The sequence below is a fragment of the Mesoplodon bidens genome (assembly GCF_964165515.1).
Source record: "Mesoplodon bidens genome assembly, chromosome: 18".
NCBI classification, from domain to species: domain Eukaryota; kingdom Metazoa; phylum Chordata; class Mammalia; order Artiodactyla; family Ziphiidae; genus Mesoplodon; species Mesoplodon bidens.
The window spans coordinates 51,097,162-51,111,344 of NC_138175.1; positions in this window are offsets into that span (position 1 = coordinate 51,097,162).

Here is a 14,183-nt window from a genome sequence, read left to right on the forward strand (position 1 = left end):
GGAGTATAATTGCTTTACAATGCTGTGTTAGTTTCTGCTTTATAACAAAGTGAAAAAATATGGAACACTTCACAAATTTGTGTGTCATCCTTGTGCAGGGGCCATGCTAATCTCTGTATCGTTCCAATTTTAGTATATGTGCTGCCGAAGTGAGCACATAAATAAATTAAAAAAAAAAGAAATCCAATTCCCGATCCTCTATCTTTTTTAAAAAGATTCATTTATTTATTTAGGCTGTGCTGGGTTTTAGTTGCAGCACACAGGATCTTTAGTTACGGCATGCAGGCTTCTTAGTTGTGGCATGCATGCAGGATCTAGTTCCCCAGCCAGGGATCGAACCCGCGCCCCTTGCATTGGGAGCATGGAGTCTCACCCACTGGACCACCAGAGAAGTCCCCCGATCCTCTATCTTAAGTTAAATGTTGGGTGCTGGGGTGTGACTGAGGATAGACTGACCTTGTCCTTGATGGGGCATTGCCCCCAGAAGGGGGAGAACGGACCCTCTGAGGGCTCGGTGTTCTAGGATGATTGCTTTTTTGTTGTTGTTTTTTTGGCTGTGTTAGGTCTTCGTTGCTGTGTGCGGGCTTTCTCTAGTTGAGGTGAGTGGGAGCTACTCTTCGTTGTGGTGTGCGGGCTTCTCATTGCGGTGGCTTCTCTTGTTGCAGAGCATGGGCTCTAGGCGTGCGGGCTTCAGTAGTTGTGGCACACGGGCTTGGTAGTTGTGGCTCACAGGCTGTAGAGCACAGGCTCAGTAGTTGTGGCACATTGGCTTAGTTGCTCTGCAGCGTGTGGGATCTTCCTGGACCAGGGCTCGAACCCGTGTCCCCTGCGTTGGCAGGCAGATTCTTAACCACTGCGCCAGGGTTAGTCCCAGGGAAGTCCCCTGGATGATTGCTTTTTAAGCTTTCCTTTATTTGAAGTTCAGGACAACTGTTTTCCCAATGGCTGGCTTTTTACAGAATGTGCAGTTGTCTTGGGACAAAGGCAAGGACTGTTGATTTTAATTGCTTTTTCCTCCTGCTTTCCTGAAGGCTATTTTGCAGTCTCTGTAATAACATTGAGAGATCATGCATCCCAACAGAATGATGTTGGATTTGCCTCTTTATATCAGGGAGAAGATTTCCAACTAAAGCAGAAATCAAAAGATTTCTGTGTTCTGGGGCTTTTGGGTTTGATGCAGTGTGTCTTTGAAAAGTCTGCGTAACACCTTCCACAGAGATCTGGGGATGTTCGTCTTCTTTCTGAGCACATAATTCAACCTGGAACCAGTTCACCTTCGGAGGAAAGGCCTTCAGCATCATTCCTATCAGCCTCTACCTGCATCATTTCCTGGTCATTTTGCAGGAGGGCCTGGGAAGGATTGGCCACCAGTGTCCCCGGTGTGGGGAGTTTTCTCCAGGAGGTCCTGGCGTATAGCTATAGTATAATCACGGGTGGAAAGAGCACCCCTTACAAGCTGCCCCTATGAGCAGGGTTATAAATGGCCACTAATCTTCCTAGCTCCTCTCAACATTTGGCAGGATCTTCTGAAAGTGAGAGTAAAGGGACTTTGTAGTTTAAAAGATCTGCTGGTGTCCAGGGCACATGAACTCTTTGTGTTGGGGGTGCAGGATACATTCACCAAGCCCTTTGCCTGGGAAAGCCTGAAGTTGATGGGGTTTTTTTTTTTTTTTTGTACATCTTTATTGGAGTATAATTGCTTTACAATGGTGTGTTAGTTTCTGCTTTATAACAAAGTGAATCAGTTATACATATACATACGTTCCCATATCTCTTCCCTCTTGTGTCTCTCTCCCTCCCACCCTCCCTATCCCACCCCTCTAGGTGGTCACAAAGCACCGAGCTGATCTCCCTGTGGAAATAAAAACAAAAATAAACAAATGGGACCTAATGAAACTTCAAAGCTTTTGCACAGCAAAGGAAACCATAAACAAGCTGATGGGTTTTGATGATAGAGCCCTGGGAAGTACTCCTAATTGCCAGAGATGGCAAGACAGGTCCTGAAGCCTCTGCCAGGTTTTCTTCCTCAACATCAGTATTTACATAAATAACTTATATCCCTCAGGCCTGGAGGATCCTACCAGAGTGCTTTCTGGAATTCTTGCAGGGAAAGGGAACTTAATGCTCGAAGCTGGGTGTTTGAGAGATTTTTCTGGGGAGGTTGGAGGAGTTTTAGGAATTAAAGGAATTTGCTGAGGAGGTGAGATTAGATTTGGGGAGGGGGATTTGGCGCAGGGACCCAGAGATCCAAAGATCTTCTGGAGGGTCAGGGACAGGGAGTTGGTTATCAAGGGGCATATAGGAAGGTGGCAAAGGGGAATTTATGGGGCCTGTGGATTTTCATTTTTGTTCTAAGTCTGATTTCTGTTTTTTACTCTTGTTAAAGGAGTCACTAAGGTTAGCCAGAATGCTCTTTTGCGTCCTTCTATCAATTTGATCTTGGTAACAATAGGACACTTATTTAGGATGAGAGGTCTCTAAAATCTTTTTTTTTTTTTTTTTTGGCTGCTTCGGGTCTTAGTTGCGGCACGTGGGCTCTTTGTTGTGCGCCGGCTTCTCTCTAGTTGTGACCTGTGGGGTTTCTCTTCTCTAGTTGTGGCGCATGGGCTCCAGGGCACGCATGGGCTCTGTAGTTTGCAGCACGCTGGCTCTCTCATTGAGGCATGCAGGCTCAGTAGTTGTGGTACCCGGCCTTAGTTGCCCTGGGGCATGCAGGATCTTAGTTCCCCGACCAGGGATCGAACCCACGTCCCCTGCATTGGAAGGCAGATTCTTTACCACTGGACTACCAGGGAAGTCCCCTCTAAAATCTTTTAAAAATGTAAATGTTTTTCCAAATCAAAGGATCCCTTATCTCACCATTGATGGGTAGGATCTTCAAAGGTGTATCCATTCTAATAGTGACTGAATCCAGTAAGCCTTTTTATGGCAAGACCCAGAGGTGATTTTCCTGGCTTAGCATAAATGTTCACCATGGATCCAAGAGGCATCACCCAAACTGGTTGCAGAAGACATACCTCCCATGATCCAAAAGGCCACTCCCAAAGGTAACCCTTAAGGAGGCAAAGAACCTTATTGCCACAGGTGGTAAAAAAATATTTATGAAAACTCATGTCTCCAGTCTCCCACAGAAATGAGACACTTCCAGTCACAGACCTGGTAATCTGCAACTACAAGCAGTCAAGACTGGGAGGGGATTTTCCCAGCACCGACAAGGCAACAAGGTTAGAGCAACACAGCCCCTGATGGACTTGGACTCCTAATTAAAACGAACTCCCCTGAGAGCTGGCACCATCAGAGAAAGAAAATGCTGCTTGTTACTTCACATCTGGGGTTCCTACACCCTGCTGACCAGCCACGTGATGCAAGCTGCGCCCCCCAGCTGGGCAAACCAGAGAGAGTGTTCTCACTGGTTACAAAGCCAAGCTCTCAGGACACCAGAGGAGATGAAAGGAGAGTTTCATCTGGTTTGGTTTTTTTATGGGTGACCCACAGCAAAGTTTGTCTAGATGGATGCCAGTCTGGGAGCTGTAAACTCACCAGGCTGTGAGGCCAACTCAAACCCCAGGCTTGTACAGCCTTTGCCTTTCTTCTACCTTATGATTCTCCCAATGACAATCAACACAAGAGACAACCATCATCAAAAAGTCTACAAATAATAAATGATGGAGAGGATGTGGAGAAAAGGGAACCCTCCTATACTGTTGGTGGGAATGTAAATTGGTGTAGCCACTATGGAGAACAGTATGGAGGTTCCTCAAAAAGAACATAGAGCTACTATATGATCCAGCAGTCCCACTCCTGGGCATATATCCAGAGAAAACTCTAATTTGAAAAGACACGTGCACCCCAGTGTTCATAGCAGCACTATTTACAATAGCCAAGACATGGAAGCAACCTAAGTGTCCATCGACAGATGAATGGATAAAGAAGATGTGGTACATACATATAATGGAATATTACTCAGCCATAAAAAAGAAATAATGCCATTTGCAGCAACATGGATGGACCTAGAGATTATCATACTAAGCGAAGTACATCAGAAAGAGAAAAGCAAATACCATGTGATATCACCTATATGTGGAATCTAAAAAAATGATACAAATGAACTTATTTACAAAACAGAAACAGACTTATAGACATGAAAACAGACTTATGGTTACCAAAGGGGAAATGGCGGGGGAAGGATAAATTAGGAGTTTGGGATTAACAGATACAAATTACTATATATAAAATAGATAAACAACAAGGACCTACTTTTTAGCCCAAGGAATTACATTCAATATCTTGTAATAACTTCTAAGAAAAAAGAATCTGAAAAAAATATATATATATACACATACACATACAGGCAAAGGAACACAGTGACCATCAAAACAGGGAAAGGATGAATTAAAACCCAGAGTACTCAAGAAAAAAAACACAAGAATCACTACACACCCCCAAAACTAGTTCATATTAATGTTTTCTCCAGCTAAGGTAAGTTTAGAAGGGAGAAATACCATAGGGACTTGTACTGCTGGGTTTGATCAGACCCCACGCAGAGAAAAGAAGTCTTACCTTTTGCTGCCTCCAGAGTGGGCAGAATGTTCCAGCCAATGAGATCTCATCCCCGTTGCCAGAAATCATAGGGGAGGGAAGACTTTCCTCTGCTCTCCTGGGTCTCCAATGGCTGGGTCTGCGAACTAAACTGATGACAGATTAACAGGAGAAAAGGCAGACAAACTTATTAATTTTTAAGAATTGAAGTATAGTTGGTTTATAGTGTTTCAGGTGTACAGCAAAGTGATTCAGCTGATATATATATGTATTCTTTTTCAGATTCTTTTCCATTATGGTTTATTACAAGATATTGAATATAGTTCCCTGTGTTATATATAATAGTAGGTCCTTGTTGTTTATCTATTTTATATATAAAAGTGTGTATCCGTTAATCCCAAATTCCCAAATTATCCCTCCCCAAATATATTAATTTCACATGCATGGTTGTATCAGAAAAGAAGCGTACCCCTCAAAAGCAGTGAGAGGGCTTCCCTGGTGGCACAGTGGTTGAGAGTCCGCCTGCCGATGCAGGGGACATGGGTTCGTGCCCCGGTCCGGGAAGATCCCACATGCCGCGGAGCAACTAAGCCCATGTGCCACAACTACTGAGCCTGCACTCTAGAGCCTGCGAGCCACAACTACTGAAGCCTGCATGCCTAGAGCCCTCCGCAACAAGAGAAGCCACTGCAATGAGAACCCCTCACACTGCAACAAAGAGCAGCCCCCACTCGCCACAACTAAAGAAAGCCTGCGTGCAGCAACGAAGACCCAAGACAGCCAAAAATAAATAAATAAAATAAATAAAAAATTTAAAAATAATAATACTAAATAAATAAATATATAAATAACCAAGTGATCACTGAAGAAATTTAAAAAATACATGGAAACAAATGACAAACGAAAACACAATGACCCAAAACCTATGGGACACAGCAAAAGCAGTTCTAAGAGGGAACTTTATAGCAATTCAATCTCACCTCAAGAAACAAGAAAAATCTCAAATAAACAATCTAACCCTACACCTAAAGCAACTAGAGAAAGAAGAACAAAGAAAACCCAGAGTCACTAGAAGGGAAGAAGCCATAAAGATCAGAGCAGAAATAAATGAAATAGAAATGAAGAAAACAATAGCAAGGATCAATAAAACTAAAAGCTGGTTCTTTGAGTAGATAAACAAAATTGATAAACCCTTAACCAGACTCATCGAGAAAAAAAGGGAGAGGACGCAAATCAATAAAATTAGAAATGAAAAAGGAGAAATCACAACTGACACCACAGAAATACAAAGGATTTTAAGAGACTACTACAAACAACTATATGCCAATAAAATGGACAACCACGAAGAAATGGACAAATTCTTGGAAAGGTACAATGTTCCAAGATTGAACCAGGAAGAATTAGGAAATATAAACAGACCTATCACAAGTAATGAAATTGAAACTGTAATTAAAAATCTTCCAACAAACAAAAGTCCAGGACCAGATGGCTTCACAGGTGAATTCTATCAAACATTTAGAGAAGAGCTAACACAGATCCTTTTCAAAATCTTCCAAAAAATTGCAAAAGGAGGAACACTCCCAAATTCATTCTATAAAGCCACCATCACCCTGATACCAAAACCAGAAAAATATATCACAAAAAAGAAAATTATAGACCAATATCACTGATGAACATAGATGCAAAAATCCTGAACAAAATACTAGCAAACAGAATCCAACAACATTTTAAAAGGATCATACACCATGATCAAGTGGAATTTATCCCAGGGATGCAAGGATTCTTCAATATATGCAAATCAATCAATGTGATACACTGTATTAACAAATTAAGGAATAAAAACCATATGATCATCTCAATAGATGCAGAAAAAAGCTTTTGACAAAATTCAACACCCGTTTATGATAAAAAAAAAAACTCTCCAGAAAATGGGCATAGAGGGAACCTACCTCAACATAATAAAGGCCATATATGAGAAACCCACAGCAAACATCATACTAAATGGTGAAAAACTTAAAGCATTTCCACTAAGGTCAGGAACAAGACAAGGATGTCCACTCTTGCCACTCTTATTCAACATAGTTTTGGAAGTCCTAGCCATAGCAATCAGAGAAGAAAAAGAAATAAAAGGAATACAAATTGGAAAGAAGAAGCAAAACTGTCACTGTGTGCAGATGACATGATACTATACATAGAAAATCCTAAAGATGCCACCAGAAAACTACTAGACCTAATCAATGAATTTGGTAAGGTTGCAGGACACAAAATTAATGCACAGACATCTCTGGCATTCCTATACACTAACAACAAAAAATCAGAAAGAGAAATTAAGGAAACAATCCATTTACCATCACAACAAAAAGAATAAAATACCTAGGATTTTCACCTAAGGAGGTGAAAGACTTGGACTCAGAAAACTATAAAACACTGATGAAAGAAATCAAAGATGACATAAACAGATGGAGAAATATACCATGTTCTTGGATTGGAAGAATCAATATTGTGAAAATGAGTATACTACCCAAAGCAATCTACAGATTCAATGCAATTCCTATCAAACTACCAATGGCATTCTTTACAGAATTAGAACAAAAAATTTTACAATTTGTATGGAAACACAAAAGACCCTGAATAGCCAAAGAATTCCTGAGAAAGAAAAACGGAGCAGGAGGAATCAGGCTCCCCAACTTCAAATTATACTACAAAGGTACAGTAATCAAGACAGTATGGTACTGGCACAAAAACAGAAATATAGATCAATGATACAGGATAGAAAGCCCAGAGATAAACCCACGCACATATGGTCACCTAATTTACAACAAAGGAGGCAGGAACATATAGTGGAGAAAATACAACCTCTTCAATAAGTGGCGCTGGGAAAACTGGACAGCTACATGTAAAAGAATGAAATTAGAACACTACCTAACACCATACACAAAAATAAACTCCAGATGGATTTTAAAGACCTAAGTGTAAGACATTTTGAGCTTTGGGATGTATACCCAAGGCTCAGTAACTTCTAGTTTCACATCAGTGTCAGTGGTCAGGGGCACTTGTTAAGGTCCCTTCCAATGGGGTTTGAGAGATGTTTTCCTCTGATGATGTTTCTAGAATACCCAATCACCAGGCTCCAGTCTGTGACCAAGAAGATTCTTTGAATTGGCATCTGGGAAAACTTCTTTAACCTGTCGGTGATAGGCTTTAGCATAAGACATGAAAGATTTTCAGTAGCTGGTTATACTAACATGGTATAACAAGGGATGAGCAGAAAGTTTGTGTACTGATGGACATTGGTCTACCGTTGACTATCTCATGTGGAGTGAGTTTATGTTTTCCAAAGGGAGAACTGCAGAACTGTGAGCAAGCCTAGAGGCAAGGAAGACCAGAGTTTCAGCAAGTTTAGAGATTTTAAGTTTGAGGATCTCATTAGTTCCTTCAACCTTGCTTGATGGTGGAGAATGATGGGGACAGTGGTAATTCCAAGAGGTTGCCAAGTCTTTCATTAAAGCTTGTATGATTTTCCCAGTGAAGTGGTTGCCTCGATTACTGAGATTGTGGAAGGTATACCCCAAGTGGGAAACACATTTTCTAACAGTTTCTTTGCCACTATGAGGGCATCAGCCTTGCAGCAGGGAATGGCTTCAACCCATGGGAAAAACATACATACAGTAACAAGAACATATTGATGACCTCTCCTCCTAGGTGATAACTGAATGAAATCCAGTTGCAGATGTTCAAAGGGTCCAGAGAGAGGAGTCTGTGGCCTCGGGAGGGAAAATTAGTTTTTCCAGGATTACAGATCTGTCAGGTCATTGATGGTTAACTATTTTCAGAGTGTTATCAAAGTTTCTCACAAATGTTTATGTACAATTTGAGTCCTCTTAAATGCACCATGATGGGTGAAGGGATAACAAAACTGAAAAATGGGGTTTGCCAGAGAGACAGGAAGAACCAAGTGGCCATCTTGATTTTCCCATAGTCTCGACTGTTTATTGAGTTTACAGACTACCACAAACTTTACAGATTATGCTGATGCTGCCTTTGTGTGAAAGTCAGCCAGGGCATTTCCCTGATACTCAGGTTTAGTCTCGTAATGTGAACCTCAGTGTGGAGGACAGCAATTTCGGAGGGTAAAAGAATGGCACTAAGAACTTTGTTTACTTGTTTGTTGCTCATGCTTGATTGGGTCCCAGTGGACGTAAGAAAACCCCCTTCATTTCCATAACATCCCAAATTCATTCATGACCTCAGATGCATACTGGCTATCAGTATAACTATTAACGAATTGTCCTTTCAATAACTGGCATGCTCTGGTGAAGGAACGGAGCTCTGCTTGTTGGACTGATTTAGCCTGTGGGAGATTTCCCCTCTCAACTAGTTCATATTAGTTAAGAACAGCATGACCAGCTGATAATTCCCTTTCTCATTTTTACAACATGATTCATCATCAAAAAAAATTACATAAGGATTAGTCCAAAGTGTCTCATAAATCAGGGCACAGTGTGATGCAATGGGACATTATTACCTTGCAGTCATGGGGCTCACCTTCGTCAGGCAGGGGCAGTAAGGTAGCAGGATCGAGAATGTCACAAGGTTTCGGATGTGAATGAGGTAGTGAGAGAAGAAGGATCTCATAGGAGGCTAGTCTGGTTACTGAGAAATGTTGGGTCAGTTCGGAATTAAGGAGACTTTGAACAGTGTATGGAGTTTGTAAATAAATGTCATCTCCAAAAGTTAAATATGCTGAGCCTTCTACAAAGTTTGCAGCTGCAGCTACGTTACTGAACCAAGTTCATTTGCCTGAGGTGCAGCAAGCCAAATGCTGAGACGCCAAGGTTTGCAGCAGAGGAAGTTTATCCATGAGGCAACCAAGCAAGGAGACTGGAGAACAGATCCTAAATCTGCCTCCCCAGAAGTGAAGGGCCTGAGATATTTATGAGATAAAGAAGAAGGGTGGTCTTAGGCATGGGGAAAGGTGATTAGAGGTAGGGAAAATGTGAGTAATCGGTGTTCTGTGCAGATATATCTGGGTTACATGCTTCTTTGTGGGGTGCATGTTCAAAAAAGGAGGCACTTAGCATGATCTGAGAGTGGAATTTTTGGCCCTCTGATGTCAAAAACTCATTCAGCAGATACCTGCACAGGCCCAGTTTTAGGGTCAGTGGTCCCAACCAGTCTTAGCTGGCTTGAACTGGACAAGACCAGACTCCAAGTTCCTGGAAAACAATTTAAGCCCCCATTGCTATAGCAACCCCTACATCAGTAGTGTTATCTATAGGGGTGGTTAAGGAGTCAAAAAATAATTAAAGAGCACTTGGTCACTGAGGACAGGTTACAAACAGAGGTATTTTTTTCTTATTTGTTTGTTTGTTTTTACAAGCCCTCCCTTAGCTGTTGTTCTGTAAGACAAGCTCAAGAATATCTGCTAATCACCAGCCTCTGTTAACCCTATGGGACATGGTTTCAGTCTCCCCTATCTTTTGATCATCCCTCAACCTTGAGGAAAGAGGGACAGTGACTGCTCTGGCTACTTCCTGCTGCTAAGTAGTGTAGGACTAATAAGGGGTTTGAGGAATGAAACTGTTATGCATTTGATCGCAAATACTCACAAATTCCAAGATGAGAACAAGACTTTGGGCTTAAGGATACAAGACAAACATCAAGAACAGAGTTATGACAAGAAGGAATATAAATCCTAGCAAGCACAAAATAATAATGCCCAGGTAAGCAGTCCCTCCAATATAGACCTTATTCCCGAGAGAATCCATGAGAAGATATTTCTAAGAGATTAAATCCAGGTTCTTGTGATGACACTTGTGGGAGCCAAGTTGTCTAATTTTGTCTAAGAAGGTTTTTTACTTCAATGTGGTATTAAAATATACATAACAGGAGCTATTGGCCACTACATATACTCCTCCTTTTTCTGCTACAGTGTAACCCAAAGCAATCTTATTGTCTAGTACTGTTCTGGCTAATGAATCTAGGGCCTTTTGCTGGCATGTTTTGGCTTGAGCTGTCTTGTTTGCTACTATTCCTAACGTAAGAGAAAGACTTTATAGTTACAAGAGGAGACCTTGCAGTTGGCAGCTCCAAGCAGATATTGTTTTGGTGGTATCCTTGAAGCTCATGAAGTTCAGAAAACTCAAGTTCTCAGTAATACAGAAATGTGTCTGAAAATGCATCCACAATGACCACCCAGCTCTATTTTGCATGGCTGAACCACAATTACTCTATTTTTACTTTTAAATGCATTCTTTTCCTTCATGGTTAAAGCAGATGTACAAGGTATGTTTGATAGGCCACAAAACAGGGTGGTCATAAGCATGGGGAAAGGAGATTGGAAGTAGGGAAAAAGATGAGGTAATTGGCATTCTGCACAGTTGTATCTGAGCTACATGCTTCTTCATGAGATGCATGTGCAAAAATGGAGGTGCCTAGCACAATCTGAGGGTGGAGGCTTTGGCTCTCTGATGTCAACTTGTCATTCATCAAACACCTGTGCAGGCCCAGTTTTAGGGTCGGTGGTTCCAACCAGTCTTAGCTGGCTCAAACTGGACAAGAGCAGACTCCAGGTTCCTGGAAAATAACTTAAGCCCCTGTTACTATAGTGACCCATATGTCAGAGGTGTTACCTATAGGGGTGATTAAGGCATCAAAAAAATAAGGCAAACTTGGTCAGTGAAGGCAAGTTAACAAGCAGAGGTTTGTTTGTTTTAAAATATTTATTTATTAGGCTGTCCCAGGTCTTATATGCGGCACAGGGGATATTCGTTGCAGCACGGAGGATTTTTAGTTGCAGCACGCAGACTTCTTAGTTGTGGCATGCAGACTTCTTAGTTGTGGCATGTGGACTCTTAGTTGTGGCATGCGTGCGGGATCTAGTTCCCCCGACCAGGGATCAAACCCGGACCTCCTGCATTGGGAGCGTGGAGTCTTACCCACTGGACCACAAGGGAAGTCCCTGTTTGTTTTTTTAAACAAGCTGTTTCCTTAGCTGCTGTTGGGTAAGACAAGTTCAAGAATTTCTGTTAATCGCCAATTTCTGTTAACCCCCTGGGGCACAGTTTTAGTTATAGCCTTATAGCTGGGGTAGGCACAAGCCACTGAATCCACTTGTGTACTATTAATAGGCAATAGGCCTGCACTTTTTTAAATTATTATTAATAACAGGCCTGTACTTATTACCATGGTCTGTGCAAGCCTTCCCAGGACTGGCTCATCTCTTTCAAGCACAAGGTGAAAGGGTTTGAAACGTTAGGTAGCCCCAGGGCAGGCGGTGAAAAGACCTGCCCGTGTTTGTCTTCCCACCAAAGGGAATCAGGGACTCTTTACTTTAGTTAAGTTTATAGAGTGGGGAAGCCCACAGAGAAAAATTAGGGTCTGCAGTAGCCAGCCAGGCCTAGAAATTCAGGAAGCTGTTGCCTATTTGTGGGTCAAGGAAATTCTTGGGTAGCTTAATCTGTTTGGGGGATAATTGTATTCCTTCAGTACTTCAGTTATGACCTAGGTAATGAACCGTGTCTAGAGATAGTTGTTATCTTTCATCAGAGACTTTATGTCTCTTTTCAGCTAACTGTTGTAGCAAATAAATAGAATCGTTTATGGAAGCCTCTTGGAGAACTGAGCACAGCAAGAGTTCATCTACATATGGTGAAAGAGTTGATTTCCTGGTGAACTGGAGGGTGCTTAGATCTTGGTGGAGCACTTGAGAGAAATACGAAGAGGCCTCTGTGGACCCTTGAGACGTGAGTGTCCAAGTATATTGTTGATTGTTCAAAGTAAAGGCAAATAGATATTGGCAAATAGATTAGCACAGGGATGCTAAAAAAAATAAGCTAAACAAAGGTCTACAGCAGTGAACCATTTTGAGTCTGTTGGAATTAGTGACAAAAGAGCCTGTGTTTGGAACTGGGAAATGGGGGATAACGATCTTGTAAACAGCTTCCCACCCATTAGTTTTTTTTTGTGTTAAAGGTGCTCGTACAGGAAATGACTAACCCCTGGTTGATTAGATCTTGATTGTTGGTGTGAGACCTGTATAGGTTCAGGCTTTAATGAATATTGAGGCAATTTAGGAAGAGGTTTAACCACATATTTTATAGAATTTTAACAGTTCTGTGCTTTTTGTTCTCCCAATGTCAGGACTAGAAGTACCCATAGATTTGGGGGCACCTCTGTTACACTAGAGGATTTTTGTTGTAATTCTTCCTCATCTATATCAAGGACAGATTATAACGGACATAAAAGATCAGGTTCAAGCCATAGCCTGCAAAAGGCCCTAGATTCATTAGCCAGAATAGTACTAGACAATAAGATTTTTTAGATTATATTTTAGCAGAAAAAAGAGGAGTATATGTAGTGGCCAATAGCTCCTGTTATGTATATTTAATACCACATTGAAGTAAAAAGCCTTCTTAGACAAAATTAGACAACTTGGCTCCCACAGGTGTCGTCACAAGAACATGGATTCAGTCTCTTAGGAAATACCTTCTCATGGATCCCGTAGGGAATAAGGTCTGTATTGGAGGGATTGCTTAAACTCGGTATTATTGTTCTGTGCTTGCTAGGATTTATATTCCTTCTTGTCATAACTCTGTTCTTGCTCCTTGTCTTGTATCCTTAAGCCCAAAGCCTTGTCCTCATCTTGGGATTTGTGCATATTTGCAATCAAATGCATAACAGTTTCATTTCTCAAACCCTTGGTAGGCCTACACCCGTTATCAGCAGGAAGTAGCCAGCATGGTCTCGGCCCCTCTTTCCTCAAGATTGAGGAACGATCAAAAGGTAGGGGAGGGGACTTCCCTGGTGGCGCAGTGGTTAAGACTTCTGCTCCCAATGCAGGGGGCCCGGGTTTGATCCCTGGCCAGGGAACTAGATGCCACATGCATGCCACCACTAAGAGTTTGCATGCCACAACTAAGGAGCCTGCCTGCCACAACTAAGACCCAGCACAACCAAATAAATACATCAATATTTTTTAAAAAGATAGGGGAGACTGAAACCATGCTCCACAGGGTTAATAGAGGCTGGTGACTAACAGAAATTCTTGAGCTTGTTTTACAGAACATGAGATAAATGAACTTGCTTAAAACCCTCTGCTTGTAAAATGCCTTCACTAAGTAAGCTGGCTTTAGTTATTTTTTTCTTCTCTTTTTTCCTCTCCTTAATTGCAAGCTTCATGTACCCTAGGTAATATATCACAAGACTCCTTAACCACCCCATAGATAACACCTCTGACATAGGGGATGCTATAATAATGGGGGCTTAAGTTGTTTTTTAGGAAACTGGTGTCAGCTCTTGTCCAGTTCGAGCCAGCTAAGACTGGTTGGGACCACCGACCCTAAAACTGGGCCTGCACAGGTGTCTGATGAATGACAAGTTGACATCAGAGAGCCAAAGCCTCCACCCTCAGATTGTGCTAAGCACCTCTATTTTTGAACATGCATCCCATGAAGAAGCATGTAACCCAGATACGCCTATGCAAAGCACTGATTACCTCATCTCTTCCCTACCTACAAACACCTTCCCCCAAACCTAAGACCTTTTTTATCTCATAAATATCTCAAGCCCTTCACCTTTGGGTAGGCGGATTTGAGATTCATTCTCCCTTCTCCCCATTTGGCTGCCTTGTGAATAAACTGTTG